Below are 20406 nucleotides of genomic sequence, written 5' to 3'. Positions count from 1 at the left end.
TCCATATAAAGAAATGTATAAATAACTGTACACCTGCACGCAGATCTGGAAAACATGGTAAAGAGGGATTGGGTTTGGGGAACGGGCAGCAGCAAGCATTTGACCTCACAGGGTGGTTTCTAAGATTTTCTCAGTAGGATCGTAGAACTAGGAGAGAAAGTCTAGATGAGATCTGGCTTGGACCCCTTGCCTGATGTGTGGATAACTTCCAGCCTCACTCTGAGATGCCAGACATCATGGTCAGCTTTGTGGGGAGGGTTCCTGTGGCCAGAATGACTGGTGAGGCTGCAGGGTCGGGAGAGCCGGGGTGCAGGTCCGAGGTCTCCCTTGCTTAAGGAGACCTTCCTGACCAGAGGCTACTCAGCCTCTTTCACCCTCCAGAGGCTCCCATTACCCCTGGCTGCAGCGCATTCTCCTTAGAAAACAGTGCATATGGAACGAGGATGCCCTGCTTCTCTGGAGAGGAGGCCTTGAGTTTTGACATGTGAGCCCTGGGTCTGTGTGGAAGCCCTGCCTGGGGAGGCACTGGGTGGCTGAGGCTCCTGGCCACTGAGGGAGGAGGGTTATTTATAGGTTGGAGGGAGGCTGGTTGAGCCAAGGACTCCTGGCACCAGGTTTCTTACCCTTTCCTTGGGATCCGCTGGGTTTGGTTGTTTGCAGGGAGGAAGGCATGTTTTGGAGTTGCTGGGTCTGCGGGGGAGGATGGGAGCAAGAAGGAGCTTGAGGCCACCCCTCCATCTGAGAGCCTGCCATGCTGTCTGGAACAGAAGCTCCTCACCTGGGACCTGGACAAAGGGAGTTGGGGGCTCAGCCCTGCTGGTGTCTCAGCTGGTCCCCATGGCATCTCCTTCTGTCCTGATACTTCGGCCCACCCACTCGCCTGGCTCCAAGCCCCTGCAACTCCAGCCTGCCAGCCACAGGGAAGTTTCTGGCCATACCCCACTCTCCTAACTCCCTTCTCCCTCAGCTTCTCTTAGGGGTGGGTTTTCCCTTTCATTTTCCCCTTGCAAAGCTGCAGGACTCTGAAAAAATAAATGATGAGTGGAAAACCCCAATATATAAAATACCTTGAGGGGATATGAATCTGAGTCCTCACATTCAGGGCTGAGAACAATACCTTTTTCTAGAACTCAGTGTCCTTTCCCAAAGTCCAAGCCCGTTGAGAATTAGGGTCCGTTAGAGAAGGTAGGGGTGAGCAGGGCTTCCCTCTGCACCTGACTAGAAAGAGCGGGAGGAGAGGGGCCTCCCTGGCTTTAGGCAGCATGGTGGAGGTGGGCAGGGGCCACAGTGGGCAGAGATGGCTTCTCCTGAGGCTTGCTTGGTGCTTAGCCGGCCTAAGGGGCAGGGCTGGGGGCTGGAAGTCAGTTGGTGGGGACCAAGAGGCGGTGAAGTCTTGCCCTGTTTGTTGACTGAGCTCCAGGCCCCATAGAGCTGCTCTGGTTGGATTGGCCTCTTGGCCCTTCTCTGAGCCACCTGTCTTCTCTGCCTCACTTCCTAAGCCCAGTGTCTGAAGGTACGCAGACAGAGGCAGCTTAGTGTGGGGAGGCGCCCCCTGGGGTCATGCAGCTTGCAGCTGGGAGTGGCCTGGGGCTGCGTACTTCTGGCCTGCCTGAAAGCGCTCAACGGGTCTCTCCCCTGCACCGACTGACTGAGGCCTCACAGGGGGTGGCTGTGCCCTGCACAGGCAGAGGCTAGGTCCTCTGGGAGGCCAGGTCAGAGCTGAGGGGCCTGAGTGAGCCTCTGCCTCGGTCTACTCAGCATCCTAATCAGAAGTTCACTGAGGGGGTGGGCTCTTCCTTGTCTGCCCACCGCCAGCTCGGCCCGCTGTGTGACAGGACCCCCACACTGAGCTGCCTGTCTTGTTCCAATCCTGCCCAAGAGGGCAGATTTCCAGGGAGGTTTCTGCTGATCCTCGAAGCCCTGCGTCTCCGTGGCAGGCTGGATTTCCAGCCCTGCTCCTGGGGAGAGCTGCTCCTACTCCCACCCATGTGAGCCAGCAGCTCAGATCCACTGGGCCTCCACAGCCTCTGTGGGGCTGAAGAGCGGAGTGCCCCACTGTGGGGAGTTGCTTTGACTCCTTGGTTGGGGCCACCCGGTGAGTAGAGCTGCTGGGGTCCGACTCGTCTGTTCTGCTCAATCTCGGGACCAGCCAGCCTCCTGGTCCCCTCCACACATTCCAAGCCCTTGGCTCCCTAAGCTCCTCCCTCTCCACCCTCCAGCTAGTCCTGGAAGTGGGGACCATCATCTCCCTGAAGGGGACACCAAGCCTGAGATCAGGTGAAACAGTGGCTCTGGTTTTGCCAGTTCCCCCAAGCAACTGTCTCCCAGCTCCTGCCTCCCTCTGACTGGGGCCAGGATGGGGCCTTTTAGCATAGGTGGGGGCCGGGGATGTCGGGCTCCCTCTCTGGGGCCTTTCTAGCTCTATGGGTCTGAGGGGAAGCCCTGAGGCAGTGGCCAGGGCCTCTGTCCACTTGGATGCCTGAACTTGAGGACGGGAGGAAAGCTGCCCCTGCACTCTATGGCTCACCTGGTAGTACAGGAGGCCTGTTTGCAGGCCTGGCTCTGCTCTTTGTGGACAGTTCACATAGCGTCTTGAGCCTTGGTTTCCTCATCCCTGTGAAGGGATGACGATCTGGGCCCTGCCCACCTCTCAGAGCCTTTCAGGGGATCACCCAAAGCATGGTGGGTGAGAGGTGGGCAGAGGACCATGGAGAGGGGGACTGCACCCACCCCCGAGCTGCCTCCACAGGTGCTGCACCATGGCCCACAGCTTCTGTACTGGCAACTTTGGCTCCAGAGTGGCCGCCTTGTCCCAGGCACCTGGGAGCCCTGACTGGGGCAGTGCTGGGCTTCTGAGAGCAGGGTTGCCCCTCCTGCAGCTGTTAGAGAAGAAACAGAGCCACTTCGCTGTGCTCCTAGAAGCTGAGGGGCTTGTTGCTGGTGTTGAGTGTCAGGACTGGATGATGTTTGTTGAGAGTGTATGGAGTGCCTGGCCCTGTGCTAAGCATTTATGTCATTTAATTGTCACTAGCACCTTATGACATAAGTACTGTCACTGTCATCTTTATTTCATGGCAGAGGACATGGCAGAGGGTTTATAACTTGCTGTAGGACCCAAAGCGAGCTGGGTGGAGCTAGGATTCAAACAGAGGCCCACAGCCCATGCTCTTGACCACTCCTCTGTTTTACCTCTGGCTGTACCCGCATCAGCGTCGTCTGGAAACCTGCTGCAGATGCAGATGCCCAGCTGCACTATCTGCTGAGACCTGCCTGCAGCCCCATGGGATCAGCTGTGTGGGGGCAGAGGGCACAGAGGTGGGTGCGAGGATACTGACTGCAGCTGCCCAGCTGGGTGGCCTCAGTGGCTTCCCAGCCGTGGGCCGCAGTCATGAAGATTTAGCTCTCTTCCCTGCATTCCCGAATGCATATTTTAATTGCAAAGTGACAAATCCAGTTATCTCTCAAAGGGTTGAGTGGGGGCAGGGGAGGGAGGCAGCAGAGCTCTGCTGCCAAAACTAGATAGAGAATCTGCAGCCTGTCTAGACAGTAGGACAAGCAAGCCTACCCCACCTGGTGCTGCCACCCAGTGCACAAAAGAGCAGCAAGAGAAAGTTCAAGAAGCAGGTAGAGGGAGAGCTTCAAAGAATTACAAAGGGGGTGTATATGGAGGGGTGTGTGTGTGCCTCTGAGCCTCTGCTTTGAGACTGGGGGCAGAGCTGAAAGCAGATGGCTTTAGGGACTCAGAACTTGGAAGGAGAAGGGTGGAGCTGCTTGAGATGAAGCCGGAGGGCCACTGCCTCAAGTGCCCAGGCAGGTGGGGCACAGGGCTGGTTTGCATTGGCCCTGTGGCCAGCTTCAGTCCCTCTGGTGGGCAGGGGCCCTGCTGGGGGCTGAATGCCTGCTTCCCATTCCTGGCTTCAGCTCTATTAACCAGAGATCTTGGCACGACCCAGCATCTCCCTAAACCTCCGTGTCCTCATCTGCACCTCCCAGGGTGAGAGAATCAAGTACATTAATTCATGGGAAGCACTTAGCCGTTTCTGGCACAGGTTAGTACTCAATGTTACTGTATTCACAGAGCAATGGTATTAGGACTCACTTAACATTTTTTTTTTTAATGGTGGCTCACATCTTAAATTACTGTTTTAAAAGGAAGCTTCATGTTACTATTGTAAATGGAAAGCCAGCACTACTTGCCGTTCACAGTAGGTATTCGTACACATGAATTCAGGACAGAAAAACGAATGATATTCCATTTTAGCTAGTCACTGCTGTTGTCCAAGCCCTTAGCCTGATGCCTGCTTTCTTTGTTAAAACAAAAGTCAGTTTATGAAGATTGGGAGTGGTACTGAAGCCTCACTGGCCCCTCACTGAGACATTCTCCTCGATAGATTCAGAGGACGGAAGAGAAATGAAAGAAGAATGACTTCCTCACCGTATGATTCGGTGCTGTGTTTGTAAATTGTTTATAATCGTCGTGTGCACCACTCCAAATTGTTTCACACCCTGGCAGGTAACAGTACCCCACAACTGTAGGAAACATGGTATGATCTTGAGCAAGCTATTTTAAAAGTCTCACTCTTTGTAAAGTAATGCATTTGTGTGGTTCAAAGATGATATAATATACAAATGTATATAGAGAAAAGCCTTTCTCCCTCCTCTGTCCCCATCCATCCACCCTTCCTCCACTCCACTATAACTACTGTTCTTAGTGTCTTCTAAATACTTCCAGAATTTAGTTATGTAAATATGAGCAAACATGAATATACTATTTTTTCTTTTTTTAAAAAATACAAATAATAGAAAATTTGGCACGGTTTTCTCTGCCTTTTGCATTTTTCATTCAGCAATAATATATCCTGGAATGTTTTGTCTGAGTACATGAAGAGCGTTTTCATCCTGCAGTATTTTGGTGTTTGAGTTGTCGACCCTCTCTTGGGCTCACCTGTACCATAGGGGATTGACTCAGTTGACCCTCAGGGCCTTGCAGCTCTGACTGAACCAACCCACGGGGTTTTTCTCTGAAATGTGGGGATCTTGACAGAACTGTCTCCCCTTTTCCAGGGCCCGAGGGGGGCTGTCACAACCTGATAGGGTTTCTCAGTCTCCTTTGCAGTTGGATAGGGTGCAATTTCTGCCCTCAACTGGCTCCCTGCAGTGGCCTCACCTGAACACTGCCTCCTGGCTCACACTGCACTCTGAGATGAGCTGAGAGGGCCTCTCCACAACCTCTGACAGGCAGGGAGTGACCCCCTTCTGGCCTCCTCCATTCTGGAAAAACAAACAGGCTGGGCTAGACTTCCACGAAGGCCGCTTTCAGCTCTGAGACTGACCCCTACCATGGAGGGCCTTGCCCTTAGTAGACACTTGATGGACTTTGCTGCTGCCTGGCTTGGCATTGCCAACGTCGCTGTCCCCATTTCCTCTAATACCCTATTTTCTTTCTTTTTTGAAATTCAATTTTTCAGTTCAGGGGTACGTGTGCAGGTTTATTGTATAGGTAAACTGGTGTCATGGGGGTTTGTTGTACAGATTATTTCATCACCCAGGTATTCAGCCTAGTACCCATTCATTATTTTTCCTGATCCTCTCCCTCCTCTCACACTCCACCCTCTGAAAGACCCCAGTGTATGTTGTTCCCTTTTATGTGTCCATGTAACAACCCATTTTCATGAACATCTGGATTAAGGAGGTTAAGAAAAGCCTTGAAGAGCGACCAGGACCACAGCTTTCCTTAGCTCTGAACTGGCTGATGAGCTCCCAATGCCCTTTTGCAGGGACCCCACCGCCTTGGTGTGCAGACCCGAAAGGCTGTGGAAGTTGTCTTGTGGCGCCATCTGGTGGAATTTCTGGACAGGAGCAGGAACTCCCTCCGGCAAATAACACTACAAATGGATTCATCTGCCCTCCTGCTCCCGGCGAGTGCTCACCTCAGTCAGCCTGGGCTTGGGATTACCTTGTATTTTGGAAAGCTTTCTGGTGGAGAGCATGCACAACTCCATTATAATTTCTCATTCACTGTGGTTTCGTCCTGGGCTGAGCCTAGTGCCAGGAACATTCATAAGTTTTGTTTCATTTCATCTTCTCCCAAGCAAAGAAAAATAGATGTCCTTCCTAAAGTAATTTATATGTGGCCACACAGTTGGCAGGCAGCAGATCTGCAGCCTGCCTCACCAGCCTCCAGCAAACTGAATCTGGGAGCCCTAGGGAGGGCGGAAGATGGCTGTGGAACCCCAGGGAGAGGGTTTGTCACTGGGGTCCAGTCTTGAACCAGACCTTCCAGGATTTGAGTTTTCAGCCTAGGAGACAGAGTGAGAAGTTTTAGACTTGGTTATTTTGTAGCTCAGGGTTGCTGTGATCATGTTAGGTGACCCCAGTGGGAGGGGCTTGCTCACTGTTTAAGGCTGCACTCTCTCTAGGTGGGGGTGGCTACATCTAGCCCGGCCTCACCCAGTGCAGCACCCACCAACACCTCACAGTTGCCTGTCCTTACTCAGGGCCTCGTGCCGGGTGGTTCCTCTCGATGAACGTGATATTTGTGGCATGGGGTCCATTGCCTAGCTCTTGTCTTTTTCATTCGTGCAAGAAGCACGTGAATCAGACAGGCTCCCCACTTGGTAGCTGTGTGCCTTTGGGCAAGTTCCTTACTGTGCCTCATCTGTGAAATGGGGATGATGTGTCATCTAGGGTGGTGTTGAACTCCAAATGGAAGACGCATATGCAGTTCCTGTCGGGTAGCAGCATGTCATGGATGAGGGTTTGTATCAGATCACCTCCTGCAAGGCCCATTAGTGAAAATTGTCTGCCCTCAGTCAAGAAAACGTAAAATGCAATTTGCTTTTGAAATTCTGGGAGGAAAAAAAAGGAAAAATTTCCCAATATGTCTGCTTACCAGTATCATGCAGTTAAGACATCTGCCTCTGAGGCATGGGTCTGTGTGAGTGTGCTCGTCGGTCTATGAGAAGGTGTGTTTGTTTTTTCTTTTTTGCAGCTTTGAGCCCAACGAATCCTGAGAAATCACTTTCTTCTGATGAAGTGGCTAAAATCTGGATGCTGTCAGCAAGAGAACATACAAGCCAACCACAAGCGCCTGTGACAGGGTGTTCCTCTTCCTCTGATAGTGGTTCTCAACCCAGCCACACCACCAGTTCATCTGGGCAGCTTTAAAACATGCAGCCTGGGTTCCAGTTCCAGAGCCATGAGCCAGCCTTCCTCCAGGTGAGAGCCGCCCTGTCCCCGGGGAGCAGGGTTTGTGGCTCCTTCCCTCTCACATGCCAGACTGAGTTTCCGAGGGCGGGGATCATGCTCCGTTCTTTTTTGTATTCCCAGTCCCAGACAGAGGCCCTGGCCCTTTGTCAAAACTTGGGAACTGCTCTGCAAACTGCATGAGAAGGCATGAGTAGGCATGAGTCACCAGCCCAACTAAAGAGAGGAGGGGACCCCAAAAGCAGAGCCCATTCTTCCTGCCTTGACTGGGTTGGATCCTGGCGACTTCTCTGTCACCTGTGCACTCAGGAACATTATTCTCAAGTTGTAAGTGCAGGCAGCTCTACCCCGCAGCATGTGTGGGATAAAGAAGGAGGGAAGAAAGAAAGGAGGGAGGAGGCGGGGAGGGAGGGAGGAATGAAAGAACCTAGGTCAGTAGTATAAATGTAGCCCTGAGCCGGGCGTCCCAAGGCTCCCCGTGACATCTGCCTGTATCCCAGCATCTCTTTTAAATGAAGAAGCAGCCTTCCTTGAAGACCCACCAGCTGGGAACTGCTGCCCACTCCCGAAGCCTGGGGAGGGCTTCTCTCTTCCTCCTCTGCTCCACTTGCTTCTCCTTGGAGTCAGGTGACAGGGCAGGCCCAGCCCAGGGTGCAAAGGGTGCAGTGACCCTGGGACACAGGGATGTCATGGGAGTGACTCATTGTGGCCTCGCAGCTCAGGAAGGGGATGCATGTGCTGTCTCCTTGCCTCTGCCTTATTCCAGGGGAGTTAGACTCTTGCCTTTTGCTCCCAAGCCCTTGAGAAACCAGGGCCGGATCTACTTGGGCTGTAACTACCAGTGCCCTGGTTATGCTGGAGTTAGAAACTCAAATGCCCTCAGGGACCAGATAGGTGCCAGAGAACCGTGTGAAGCAGCTGGGTCCCAGGCACCAGGGAGGGGTGTGGTCTGTGGAGGACTGGACGGGGCAGACCCTCCTAAAGGCTTCGTGGAGCTGCACAACACCTTGCGGGGTAAGGCCGCTGCCACTGCAGCAGGGATATTGGCGCTCCTCCTGGCTCAGAGCAGGCCCTGGGGTCTATGTACTGGCTCCTCCTCCCCCAGGAGCTGCGTGGCCTCAGGGAATTTAGCCCCTCCCCTAAGCCTCAGTTTTCTCTATAAATGGGGAAAATAATGCCCTCTCGTGGGGTTGACATGCAGGAAAAGGGGAAGTTTTATATTCCTTACATATTTCATACTGATATGTTCTTGATATAGCACCTCTATTTGTTTTCTGTGCTGTGTCACAAATCACCAAAAATTTAGCAGCTTAAAACAACACACATTTAATATCTCACAGTTTCTGGGCATGGCTTAGCAAGTCCTCTGCAGAGCTGGCGACAGTGCCAGTCAGAGCTAGATTCTCATCTGGAGGCTTAACGGGGGAGGGTCCACTTCCAAGCCCCCTAGATTACTTATTGAAAGAATAAGCTGCACTTTCTTGCGGGTATAGGACTCATTGCAACTTGTTTCTTCACAGCTAGCAATGGAGAGAGACTCCAGAGCTAGCTCTAGGCATCGCCTCCCCTTTGCCGCATTCTGTTGGTTGGAAGCCATTCACAGGCCCCACTCACCTGGGGAGGGGATCACAGAAACGCATGAACACCAGAGGCTGGGATCATGGGGTCACGTTAAGTCCATCCACCATAGCTCCTGATAGCTTGATGGCCACGATTACAATTGATTGGGTGCCTACCATGTACCAGGCAGGGTGTAGAGGATTTCACATTTATTATCCCGTCTATTTAAGTTGTTGTATTGATAACCTAGACTCAGAAAGGCCAGGCAACTTACCTGAACTCACTCAGCTATTAAGTGGCGGGATTTAAACCCAGGTCCCTCTGCTCCCCGTGTCTTGGGTCTTCCTTGGACATTACACTCAAGGCCACGGTCAGCATCAAGCTGTCCCCGAGGAGTCCTCCAATACCTTAAGGTACTTGTTTCAGAAGTCACTTATCTCCCAGGGCCTGTTCAGTCAGGCCCTGTCCTTGGCTGCTGAGTCTCTGTCTCACCTTCCTTCGGCTCTGTCCTCAGATGTCTCAGAAATGGTTCAAGCTTCTTGTCCCTTGATTTGTCTGTCCAATGATTCTTCTGTCTCCTCTCAACTCCTTCCTGCTTAATCAGCTAATTCCACAAATAGCCACTGATACTCCCTTCTATAGGAAGACCCTGTGCTGGGTGCTGCCCTCCATCTTCCCCCAGGGTTCTTACAGTCTAATGAAGAGGCGGTGTGTGCAACACTAACTCCAGTTCAGCAGTTCAACGAAAACAACACCATCTTTAGACAATATAAAAGTCATTTTCTCTCTGTAAGTTAGGAATAGAGAATACAGAGGGGGCTTAGGTACCTTCACAAGGTTATCAGGAATGCAGGCCCCTCATCCAGCAGCTGTGCCTCATCGTTCAAGATGGCTGCAAAGCTCCAGCCATTGTGCTGTCATTCCCATCAGCAGGAAGAAGAAAGAGGCAAAGACAAATCATCCCTGACCACCCAGACGAGGTCAGCTTCCTATTCATATGCTCTCTTGGCACCTTTGCTTCCCCATCACCATGCAGAGAAACTCATTCTTTGTGTCCTTGTTTGATGTTTATTCACCACTCTCCCTTGCCTCCCACCAGGTTAGAAGCTCCAAGAAATCTGGCATCGTGTCTCTCTTCTTTGCTGTTCTAGTCCTGCGGTCCACCGCAGTGCTTGGCATGTGATAGGTGCTCAATAAGTAGTTATTGATGGAAGGAACACTCAAGATTGCACTTTAAACGTGCTCTTAATATTGGGATGAGTCAGAGTTGGCCTGGCCCAAATCTGGAATCTTCTGAATTGAGTCTATGATGATGAGTGCTGCTAAGGGTTGTACATACATGACCTTGCTTAATCCTCAGCAGAACCCTCAGGGGAAGATTCTGCCATTTTCTTCAACTAGCAAATGAGAAGACGTCATGAGGTTATGGAACACTAAACAGGAAAGCTGTGATTTGAACTTGGCTCTCCAACTCAGAACCTCTATTTACTTACCTAGTGACTGTCCAGGACACCAGGGTGACCACAGTCCCCTCCAGGCCCCCCTCCTGCAGCCCTGGCTAGCTCCCTCGATTGCCAGCAGGCAGCTCAGTAGCCGTGTGTTCAGTCACAGTGCTGAGGAAGCATCATACACTTGGCCCCTTGTCCTGAAGTGGGGCTTCACCTGCAGAAAATGGAGGAAGGGCAGGAGGTGCCAGCATCAACTGGGAGAATGCCAGTTCTCCAGCGCTCCTCCTCTTCGAGCAGATTTCTAGGAGCCTTGTGGTCCAGGGGTTCTTTCAGACTACAGATGAAGGCTGGTGGGGCTGCTGTGCTCTCGGAGGAGGGTTGGAGCATGCCTTGCAGTGGGTGCTGTGTGTGCTGTGGTTTCCATTTCTGCCCACTTCTTGGCGGGCCCGCCTAATAAGGGGAAGGTGATGGGAAACTGATACCTGTCTGTGCTGGGCCCCCTTGAACCATGTGGGGCTTATAGAGACCCTGGGCCATGGAGAGGTTCTGAGGGCCACTGGAGGAGGGGTCCTAGCTTCTCCCCTCAGACTCCACAGAATACCCCAGGTAGGGACTAGATTCTGGCTGGAGTCAAGGTGCTCAGAGCTTTGCTGGGCAATTTGGTCTAAGCCTCTGTTGCACAGATGGGACACTGAAGGCCAGTGAGGCAACGGGCTTGCCAAGATCACACAGCCCGTCAGTGTCAGAGCTGGCGCTGGCTCTCTAAACTGGATGCGCTCTGTGGCTCCTTTGACTGAACAGTTCATCCGGCCCACAGGCCATTGGAGGGGCATTTGGTGGAGGGTCCTAGTTTGATGCCTGGCTTGAAGATCGGGTTCCTGGCTCTGCTGTGGAGGTCCTGCTGGGACCAGCCAGTTCTGATCATGGCTGCCAGAAGGTGGTGCTAGGCACCCAGTTGCCACTTAAGTTCAAGAAAAAGAGAATGGCAACCCGGGGTCTGGGTATAATTAGGGGAAGAGGCCGGTTTTGGAGCTCAGCTTCCAATCACCCTCCCGCCCTGGCACGCTTGTGTGTGGGCACCCAGGGGCAGGGGAGCAACTGGAGACTGCACATTGGGTTCCTCTAGTCCCAGATCCTTTGACAGGTTGCAGTATGGGCAGTGAATGGGCGCCCAGATGTGCTCCATTTACTCATCTTGACTAGATGATAACCAGAGATGGAATAAAAGCAGCCAGGATGGGTGGGTGCCTATCTCCAACAGCGAGACTCAGCCTGGGCTCCAGCTCAGGCCTTTCCACCTGGCTCAGCTCCCAGGTGCACCCCTTGCATGGCACAGAGCACTTCGTCCCCTGCTGGGGAAGGGCCAGAGAGCTCAGGGTGCCCCTGAGAGAGGCTGTCTCATTCTTGGGAACTTCCCCTCCTCCCTTCACATTTCCTGCTCTCTCTCCACCTCTCCTTCCTGTCCTCTCACCTCGCTCATCTCTCCTGCCCCTTCTTTTTCCTCATGCTCACCTCGTCCCAGTTCCCCCAGGGACCCTGCGGGTCTAGTCCCCACCCCCAACACCTCATCTGCAGAGGCAAACAGGGACCAATATCAGTGAATTTCTAGGATGTGGTTTCCATGGTGACGGTACATCTCCTGCCTCCTTGGTGCTCAGCCCTGGACAGGTTGCCGTGGAGACTCTCACCTCATTGAGGAGTGATTTGTGGGACTGTTTTTCTTCTTTACTTCATCTTCGTCTGTCCAGAAATTCTGCCAGCCCAGACAGCATTTTCCCCACTCCTGGCAAACCTGGGAGCCTTCTCCAAAGGGCTTCCCACCCAGGGTCACTGAGGCCTGGAAAGAATTTTATTTATATGAGGTATTCCTGATAACCTTCTCCGCCTTTCATAGGGTGCGTGAGTGGTCACCACAGAGAAACAGGCCAAAGCTGACCCGATGCCCACCTTTTCTGCCCACAGTGTCCTTCCACGCCCCTGACTTGTTCCATGCAGTCAATGCACGCCAACCCTGAGAGCTTCTGCTCGGTGGCCATTTTCCTTAAGCGTCTTTGGAGAAACAGTGACAGTGAGAGGGTAAGGTGGAAATAATGAGCACAGTGAATCCAGGCAAAAGAGGTAGGTTAGAAGGGGGAGAAGTACCAGAAAGGGAGGAATGAGAGGTGGGCAGACTGGGGGAGCTCGAAGGGAGAGGGAGAGGTGGAGGGTGAAAGTTGGTCACCAGAGAAAGCCAACCCGTGAGTCCGCAGCAGGAGTATTCCTCTGGTGTTAATGCCCTTTATAAATCACTCCGGAGCTCCAAACCCAAAACAGGCCTCTTCTTTCTCTGCCAAGTAGAAAATGTGTTCGCCGACATAAAAACATATTAAGTACATTGTGGCCCTCATTCCCCCCAAGTTGAAAGCCATTACAATAATTAATTAAGGCAGGAGATTAATTAAAGAGTCGTTTCCCCCCATTCTCTCCGAATAGATCAATCAGGAGGCGGGAGAACATGTGCTACTCGGCAGACAGAGAAGGGGGGCCGGAGGGGAGGCCGAGGGGCAGCAAGGCAGTTACAGACACAGCCAGAGACAAAGGACTTCCGTGCTGGGGGCTGGGGGCCGGGGCTGAGAGGAGCTGGCAAGGAGGCCCCCAGGAGGGAGAGCTTGCTCTGCTTCCAAGGACCTGTGATCTGACTTCCCTTCTTGGTGTTCGCAGCCTGAGGGTCGCTGTCACCATGGAAACAGGCCTGGGGGCAGGAGGAATATCAGCCCTCTGCTCCTGGACTCCTGGATTCCCCTCTGGGAGTGAGAGTTCCCAGTGAGCAGAGTTAAGGCCCCAGGAGGCGTTTCTGTGGAGTGGCATGAGGGGTGGTGGCCTCCCCACTCCAGTGCCAAGCCCAAAACCAACTCCACACGAGCATTGTCAGGCTGATGACAAGCCTGAAAGATTTGTTCCTCACATGTGCCACACTGCAGACAGGACAGGCTAGTATTAGCTCAGGCTGAGAATCATTAGTCTTTTAGGTAACTTTTCTCATTTTGCTAAATTTTGAGTTCTTAATGATTGCTTTCTCCCTTTCTCTCTCCCTCTCTTTCACTCTCTTTCTTATGCCTTTGGCTGATCTTTTTTCTAGCTGAATTTCATATTTCTAAGAAATGTTCATATCATGTAGTGTGTTTCATGTGTGCATAGTGGGTTTAACCCATTCCACCCTGTGTCTCTGTCTTGCTTACTTTTGAGCCTTCCAGAACTTTCCGATTGTTCAAAAGCACCGCTCTTGTGTTTCTATACTTTTTATGATCTTTTTCATATTTCTAATACACATTAGAAAGGGGTGGTGCTCCATAGATGATTCCCCATGATATCCCTGGTATCGTTTCCTCCTTTCTGTTGTTTTATTTTGGGTTTTTATATCTTTGTGCATGTGTGGGCTTAGCAGGCGGTTAGCTCTTCTGTTGAGAGGAGATGGTTCAGCAGAGTTGGGTGATGAGGGAGCAGCTCATCCAGCATCTGCTCTGCCGCTTACAAAGTGTAACTCAGAATCACAAAGCAGCACACCTTTTACTCACTCTGTCATTATGAATGGGGGCTTAGTAGGCACCAGGCTTTGGAAACGCTTGGTGGACAAGACAGATGTGGTCCCTGCCTTCTGGGGGGTGACAGTCTGGTGGGAGAGATAGACATCAAACAATAAATACACAAGAATATAGCCACAAATTGTGAAAAATACGCAGGCAAAACCTAGGTTCTTTGATAGAGAATAGCACATGCCTACTTTAGGCTGGGGGTCAGGAGGAGGTGACATTTACACTGCAGCAGAAGCCAGCCAGACAAAGTGAGCAGTGAAGAGTGACGGTCCCCAGCAGGAGTGGAGCCATCAGAAGCTGATGAAGCTTCAGCCTCGGGGCCCTTCAGTGCACTAGAGCCTCACAAGCCTTTGGGGGTGGCCCTAGCAATAATGGGTCCACATGGTCATATGTTTTTGTAAAAATTGCAAAAAGTTCTTTAACTGAAATCAGTTAAGAGCACTGACAAGTGGCTGGGTAGGGAACCACTGGGACTTGGCTGAGGAAATGCTGAGCTGGGGAGTCTATTTGGGTTTAGGGAGATGTATTTACATGCTTGTGGCACTTCCATGTATGGTCAAGGTCAAGGTCAAGGCCATCGTGGGGTGGGAATGGCTCCCAGGCACATTCTTCCTGCCCACTGTGCTGGGCAAGAAGGTGCAGTATTTGGGGTTGACCAGAGCAGGCCCTTTTGCTGGCGGGGAGTGTGGCAGGTGGGGCATGGAGCAGCATGTGGCTGGGAAGGTGCAGAGGCAGCTTCAGGGTCTGGAATATTGTTTTGAATTTAGTGAAGTTTGTGGAATTTGTCAGCTTTTTAAAACTTGTAATTTGTTTGGACTTTTCTCATTCTAAACAAGTTTTCACTTGTATGCCTAATTTTGCTTTTGAGTTTCTGAATTTCTGAATTCTGAATTCTGAGTTCCTTTTTTTTTTTTTTTTTTTTTTTTTTTTTGGAGACAGGTCTCTCTCTGTCACCCAGACTGGAGTGCAGTGGTGTGATCTCAGCTCACTGCAGCCTTGACATCCTGGGCTCAAGTGATCCTCCTACCTCAGCCTCTTGAGTAGCTGGGACCACAGGCATATGCCACCACACCCAGCTAATTTTTGCATTTTTTGTAGGGATGGCACTTTGCCATGTTGCCCAGGCTGGTCTTGAACTCCTGAGCTCAAGCAGTCCCCCTGTCTTGGCCTCCCAAAGTGCTAGGATTATAGGTGTGAGCCACTGTGCTGGGCCCTGCATTTCATTTTTATGGAACCCGTGCCCTCCACCCTTCAGCAGGCATCTGGGCTCTGCCGCTGTCTGCTGAGCCTGTCTTCTCCTTTGTGGCTGAATGGTGCTCAAGGGGATGTCCTCAGGGCGGGATTGGCTGAGTCCCCAACCTGGAGGCTTCTGGGGCTGCTTCTAGGCATCACCATTTCCCTCACCTAGGGGAGGTGGGGCCAGGAGGCAGATAGAACAGGCCCTAGGCCCAGGGCCAGGGCCAGCTGTTTCTCCTCGGACACTTAGAACTTTTCAGAACTGGCATTTTCAACCCTCTCTTCTCTTCCTCTACCCCCTGTCCTCAGGCTGCAGTGCCTTGAAGAATCCCATTTAAGAATCATTTGGGATTAAAGGATCACCTTCTCCAGTTGCTTTCTTTTTCTTTCTTTTTTTTTTTTTTTTGAGACGGAGTCTTCTCTGTTGCCAGGTTGGAGTGCAATGGCGCTATCTCAGCTCACTGCAACCTCCACCTCCCAGGTTCAAGTGATTCTCCTGCCACAGCCTCCCGAGCAGCTGGGACTACAGGCGCCTGTCACCATGCCCAGCTAATTTTTGTATTTTTAGTAGAGATGAGGTTTCACCATGTTGGCCAGGATGGTGTTGATCTCCTGACCTCGTGATCCGCCTGCCTTGGCCTCCCAAAGTGCTGGGATTACAGGCATGAGCCACTGTGCCCGGCCGAGGTTTTCTTTTTTAAAATAGCCAGTGCTATCACTCAGTGTTTACACATAAAAATATGTAGGTGATATATCAGGTGGACAGAGCAAGATAAAAATACACACATACTTTTTATCCACAATACGTAAAATTATCCCAAAGGAATGTGTGTACACTGAGAAGCATGGGTGGGAATCCACAGTAGCATAGAAAGGCCTTGTGTGTGTGTGTTTAGAGTTGCTTGTGTTTTATGAGTACGTGTGTGTTTGTGTGTGTGTTGAGGGAAGCAGTCTATGGGGATAAATGCAAAGTAGCCTAAAGAATTTTCCAAAGAAAAATGAAAGCCCTGACAGGCCTGGCTGTGGTGGCTTCTGAAGGGAGACCCAGGCCTGCTTGGACGAGGGGCTCAGCGGGAAACCTGACCCCACCAGGTGCCTTCAGCTGCCTCCCCTCAGGCCAAAGCCCCGACACACCACAAACCCACAGGACAAAGCCTGGAACTGAAACTGGTTTTGAAAAGTGGGGTTTGTACACAGTCCCGTGGAATGCAGCTTAGTCTCTCTCTGTCGCCCAGACTGGAGTGCAGCCCACACCCTTCACTGTCATTGGCTGTTGCCCAGTGCCGTGCTCTCCTATGAGTGAGGACAGGGTTGACGGGGGGATGTCCCTCTGCAATTCTTGAAGTTCTGCCTGGCTGCCCCCACTGCCCTCCAATGACTCCTCTCCAGCCTGAGTTTCCTTTCCAGCCACGGTTGGAGCCCTGGAGCCCCAGAGATGCTCATCAAAAGCATGTGCAGTAGACCCCTTTGATTCTCCCTCGCCTTCTTGTTCAGAAGCCCCGTGTGTAAAGCAGACAGAAGCCGAGCTGCTGCAGCTTAGCTAAGTCTTTGAGGGATGAGGGTGGCTCTGGGGCAGTGGGTGTCTCAGTGTCACTCCTCTGCCCCACCCTCCACTCGAAGTCAGGAACACAGACCTTACTCCTGCTCACTGTGCTTTGCCCTGAACCCTGCCTGGAGTGCAAAATGTTTCCCTCTCCTTCCACATCTCCCTGCGGCTCTTGCCCTTGGAAAGGCCTAGAAGGTGCAGAGGAGTGAGGCCACTTGCCAGGCATCCTGCAACTTTCTCCTCAAACTCCAGCTGCCTGGCTCCTAGGACACCAGTGCTAGCTTGCGGCCCCTTCCTTGGGGCTGTGACTGCCGTGTCCCTCCTTGTTTACGCTTTTCAAGTGGCAAGACAAAGATTGGTTGAAGAGTAAGTGGTGTCTACAGCTGCCTTGAAGAAGAGCAGGAGTGTGTCTCAGGGCTGCATGCTACTCAATTCTTAACAAGTTCTTGTGTTCTGGCCCTATTTCTACCGACCAGCCCTGGGGGTAGGGTGCAGTGGGGAGGGGAGGTTGAGGAATAGGAGCAGGAGGTTACACAGCTGGTCTGTGCAGGGAGGTCTTGGGAGTGGCCCCCTACAGTCTCTAGGTCCCTTTGGGCATGTGACTGAGCACTTCCTTGGTTGATGGGCTGGCTGAGGCCTAGGAGCCAGTCTAGGGTCCTTTCTGCCCTCACCACCCTAGAACAGGCCTGGTGAGGCTGGTGGGGTAGGGGCGAAGCTGTGGATCTCCGGCCACTATTGGAACCCTGTGGACTAGACAAAGAATGTAGCAAAGGAGACAGTGACATTTGGCCAACCCCCATCTGGAGAGTATGTGATGAGCTCATGCCCCCTGGGGTTTCTTCCACGGTGGGAAGAACTCTTTGATCCTTGCCTGAGGCTGTTTTTAGCCCCAGAGTCCAAGCTTGGGATGTGCCGAACTCCGGGTTTCCTGGGGCTGCCCCAGTGTCTCTGCTGCGTGGATGCCGTGATTGGGCTTGGGAGGAACCACATTTATGTCATCCGTCACCCCGGGGGAAGTGGGCATCTGGAGGAAGTTGCGAACCGCCGTCCCACCTCTGCCCGGAGCAGGAAGCACAGGCAGTGAGGCACCTACAAACCCGCTTCCTGGAGTCATACTTCATTTCCCAAATTAGGAAATCACGCAAGGAAAAGAATAAGCATCCATGTTTTAAAACAAACAGGAAGTTGTTATGGCCACTTTGGGCAGAGGGACGTCTATGTCATGGGAGTCCTGCGTGAGCAGCTTTGTCTGGGTTTTGCCATTGAACAAGCATTGACCGAATGCCTGTCAAGTACAGGGCCTGAGAAAAGTCCTGAGACTGGGGCATATAGTGGTCAATAAGTGGTGGTTCTTGCCGTCACCACGTTCATGGTCTAATGCGAGTGTGACAACAGTGCAGGGAAAGCAGGAAACAGGGCCCTTGGGGGCTCAGAGTCAGGGTGAGCAGCCCACCTGCTGGGGGCCGGGGAAGGTACAGTGGGCTTTTCTGGCTGCCACCACCTGCCCCTCTGCTTTCCTCCCAGAGCACTGTTATTCCCTGAGGATCCACCTGTCCTGCACAGAGCCCTTATGCTGCGGAGGCAGCAAACTCTGCTCCAGCTTCCGGTAGAAATGGATCCCACTGGGTTCACACCAGCCAGCATATTCCATTCCTGGCCTCGGCCACTGGCTCCTGGGTGGATGTGTGGCTCAATCAGAGTGAATCTCGGGACATCTGCTTTGCCTGCTGAGAGGTTCTCCCTCTCGTCTCTTGTCTGTCTCTGATGTGAGAGATGAGCGTGTAGTCAAGGGAGATTCTAAAAGTCACCTTGAGACCACACAGGAAGGCAGCCTTATGATAAAGATAAAACTATGAAAAGCAGAGGTGAAACAATGAAACTACGTCCTTGGTGACATTTTTGAGCCACTGGGTCAAGCTGATAGCAGCGGTGGGCTGTTCGGAGTGGCTGCTACCATTGCGCTGGCTACGGCAGGGGGGTGCAGGTGGTGGCCGTGGGAGCAGATGTGGTAGTGGCAGTGGTGGCAGTGGGACTCCTGTGCCCTGCAACCCCTGTGTCCCCCATACCCGAGGCACATGGCTGCACCTTTCTCACAGTTGCGTGGCTGGGCAGGACCCACTGCCAGGCCTGGAGCCTCTGCTGCTCCGGACTCTGGCTCTACCTCACCACTCTCACCCACCACTGCTGCAGGGAGGGTGCAGGGAGGAGGCAGACAGTCCCTGGAGCCCACTCCTGGGAGCCTCCCAGAGTCCACTGCCCTGGGGTCCACTGCGAGGAGGCCGGGCAGAGTCACCCGATGGTGGGGGAACAGCACAGTTAGAGGCAGAGGGGCCAGGAGAGAGGGGCCCTGAGGCAGAGCTGGGCCCAGGGTAGAGCTGGCAATTGCTCATTGTTCCATCGCTCCTTGGCCTCCCCGTGCTTTTGGGGGCCAGGAGCAGGCAAGAGTCCTGCCCTCCTGGGCATGGCTGCAGTCGCCCAACTGTGACTGCAGACCCAGACATCTCTGCACTCTCCGGGGCCTGGGAAGGCCCCCCTTACCCCTGCAGGTTTGAAGGTGTCTTCTTCCGCTGCCTGGCCTCTCCCCACTACCAGCACCCACTGTGATCTCAGAGTAAGGATGGGACCAAGCCTGGTGCCATCACAGCCCAGCTGGGTGTGCACACGCTCAGGGTAGTGCTGACATGCCAGCCCCCTGCCTCCTCAGCCCCCTCTGGACTTTGGGCACTGACAAGCATGAGAAGGAGGCTAAGGGGGTGTGAGGACAGCTCAGCACTGGCCTGCAGGCACCCCTTGGTATGAACAGCCTGGGTGCCCTGAACAGTGGCAGGAGGCAGACAGGCTCCTGGATGGAAGAGGGTAGGTCCCCAGTGAAGCCCCACGTTCAAGCTGGGGAGGGCCTGAAGCCGGGGGGCTGAGCCACCAGTCCTAAGAACCAGAGGGGCAAACTTGTGGTGCTTTTCCTTGGGCCCACCCATGGCTGCCCATGGATCTATCAGCACACATTTCCTCCCTTCTCAAGCTCATAAAAACCCCAGACTCAGTGAGACTCAACTAGAGGATGGAGAAAGGATGGGACAATCAGCTGCAGAGAGGAGCTACCCTTTCTGCTGAGAGTTGAAGAGATGATGGGACAGCCAGCGTTACAGCTATAGAGATAAGCTACCCTCTCTGCTGAGAGCTGAACACTTGTGTGGACACCCTGGCTACAGAGGGGAGTTGCTCACTGGGGGTCTCCTCTGAGCTATTCCGTTGCTCAATAAAGCTCCTCTTCATCTTGCTCACCTTCCACTTGTCTGTGTACCTCATTCTTCCTGGACACGGGACAAGAACTGAGGAGCTCTCAAGTGGCAAGGCTAAAAGACCTGTAACACAAACAGGGCTGAAACATGCCCCTTGCTCTCCAAGTTGTGGATGAAGAGAAGGAGAGAAGGGCTGTGGCCCTTTGGGGACCCCAAGCCTGGGAGCTCCCTGAGCCAGGGCTGTGGCTTCCTCTTTGGGGCCCCACGGTTCCTGGCATCTCCAAGCTTCTAGGCACCACCACGTTCTGCAGTGTCATCTGGGGAAGCGGCTTGTGGTGCACCTGGTCCAGCCACAGCCTCCCAGAGAGCCGGCACCTGTGCCTGCTGGCACCTGGAACTGCCCACCCCACAGCAGCAGCTCATGTGTTTGACTGTGCACAGTGGCTGGACCCCACCCACACTCGCTCACACACCCCTCACTGCTCCACACCTGACTTGCAGTCTCCCTGGGAGGTGTGGGATCCAGGCTGGTAGTGCAAACTGTGCGAACTGAGTGCAGACTGCCAGGCTGAGTGGGCAGAACAAGCCCAAAGGGCCTG

General features: G+C 53.0%; 1 long non-coding RNA gene across 1 annotated transcript; it reads left to right on the top strand.

The window, feature by feature from the left end:
* Window positions 1-6996: 6996 nt before the first annotated feature.
* On the top strand, window positions 6997-19850 carry LOC107000176 (uncharacterized). Its single transcript, XR_013398099.1, has 2 exons — window positions 6997-7218; window positions 19588-19850. It is a non-coding gene; the product is annotated as an uncharacterized LOC107000176 (long non-coding RNA).
* The last annotated feature ends 556 nt before the right edge of the window (window positions 19851-20406 follow it).

Source organism: Macaca mulatta, chromosome 9 (assembly GCF_049350105.2).
Source record: "Macaca mulatta isolate MMU2019108-1 chromosome 9, T2T-MMU8v2.0, whole genome shotgun sequence".
Taxonomy (NCBI): Eukaryota; Metazoa; Chordata; class Mammalia; order Primates; family Cercopithecidae; genus Macaca; species Macaca mulatta.
The sequence above is the reverse complement of the archived record's forward strand: the minus strand, read 5'-3'. Positions and strand labels throughout refer to the sequence as shown.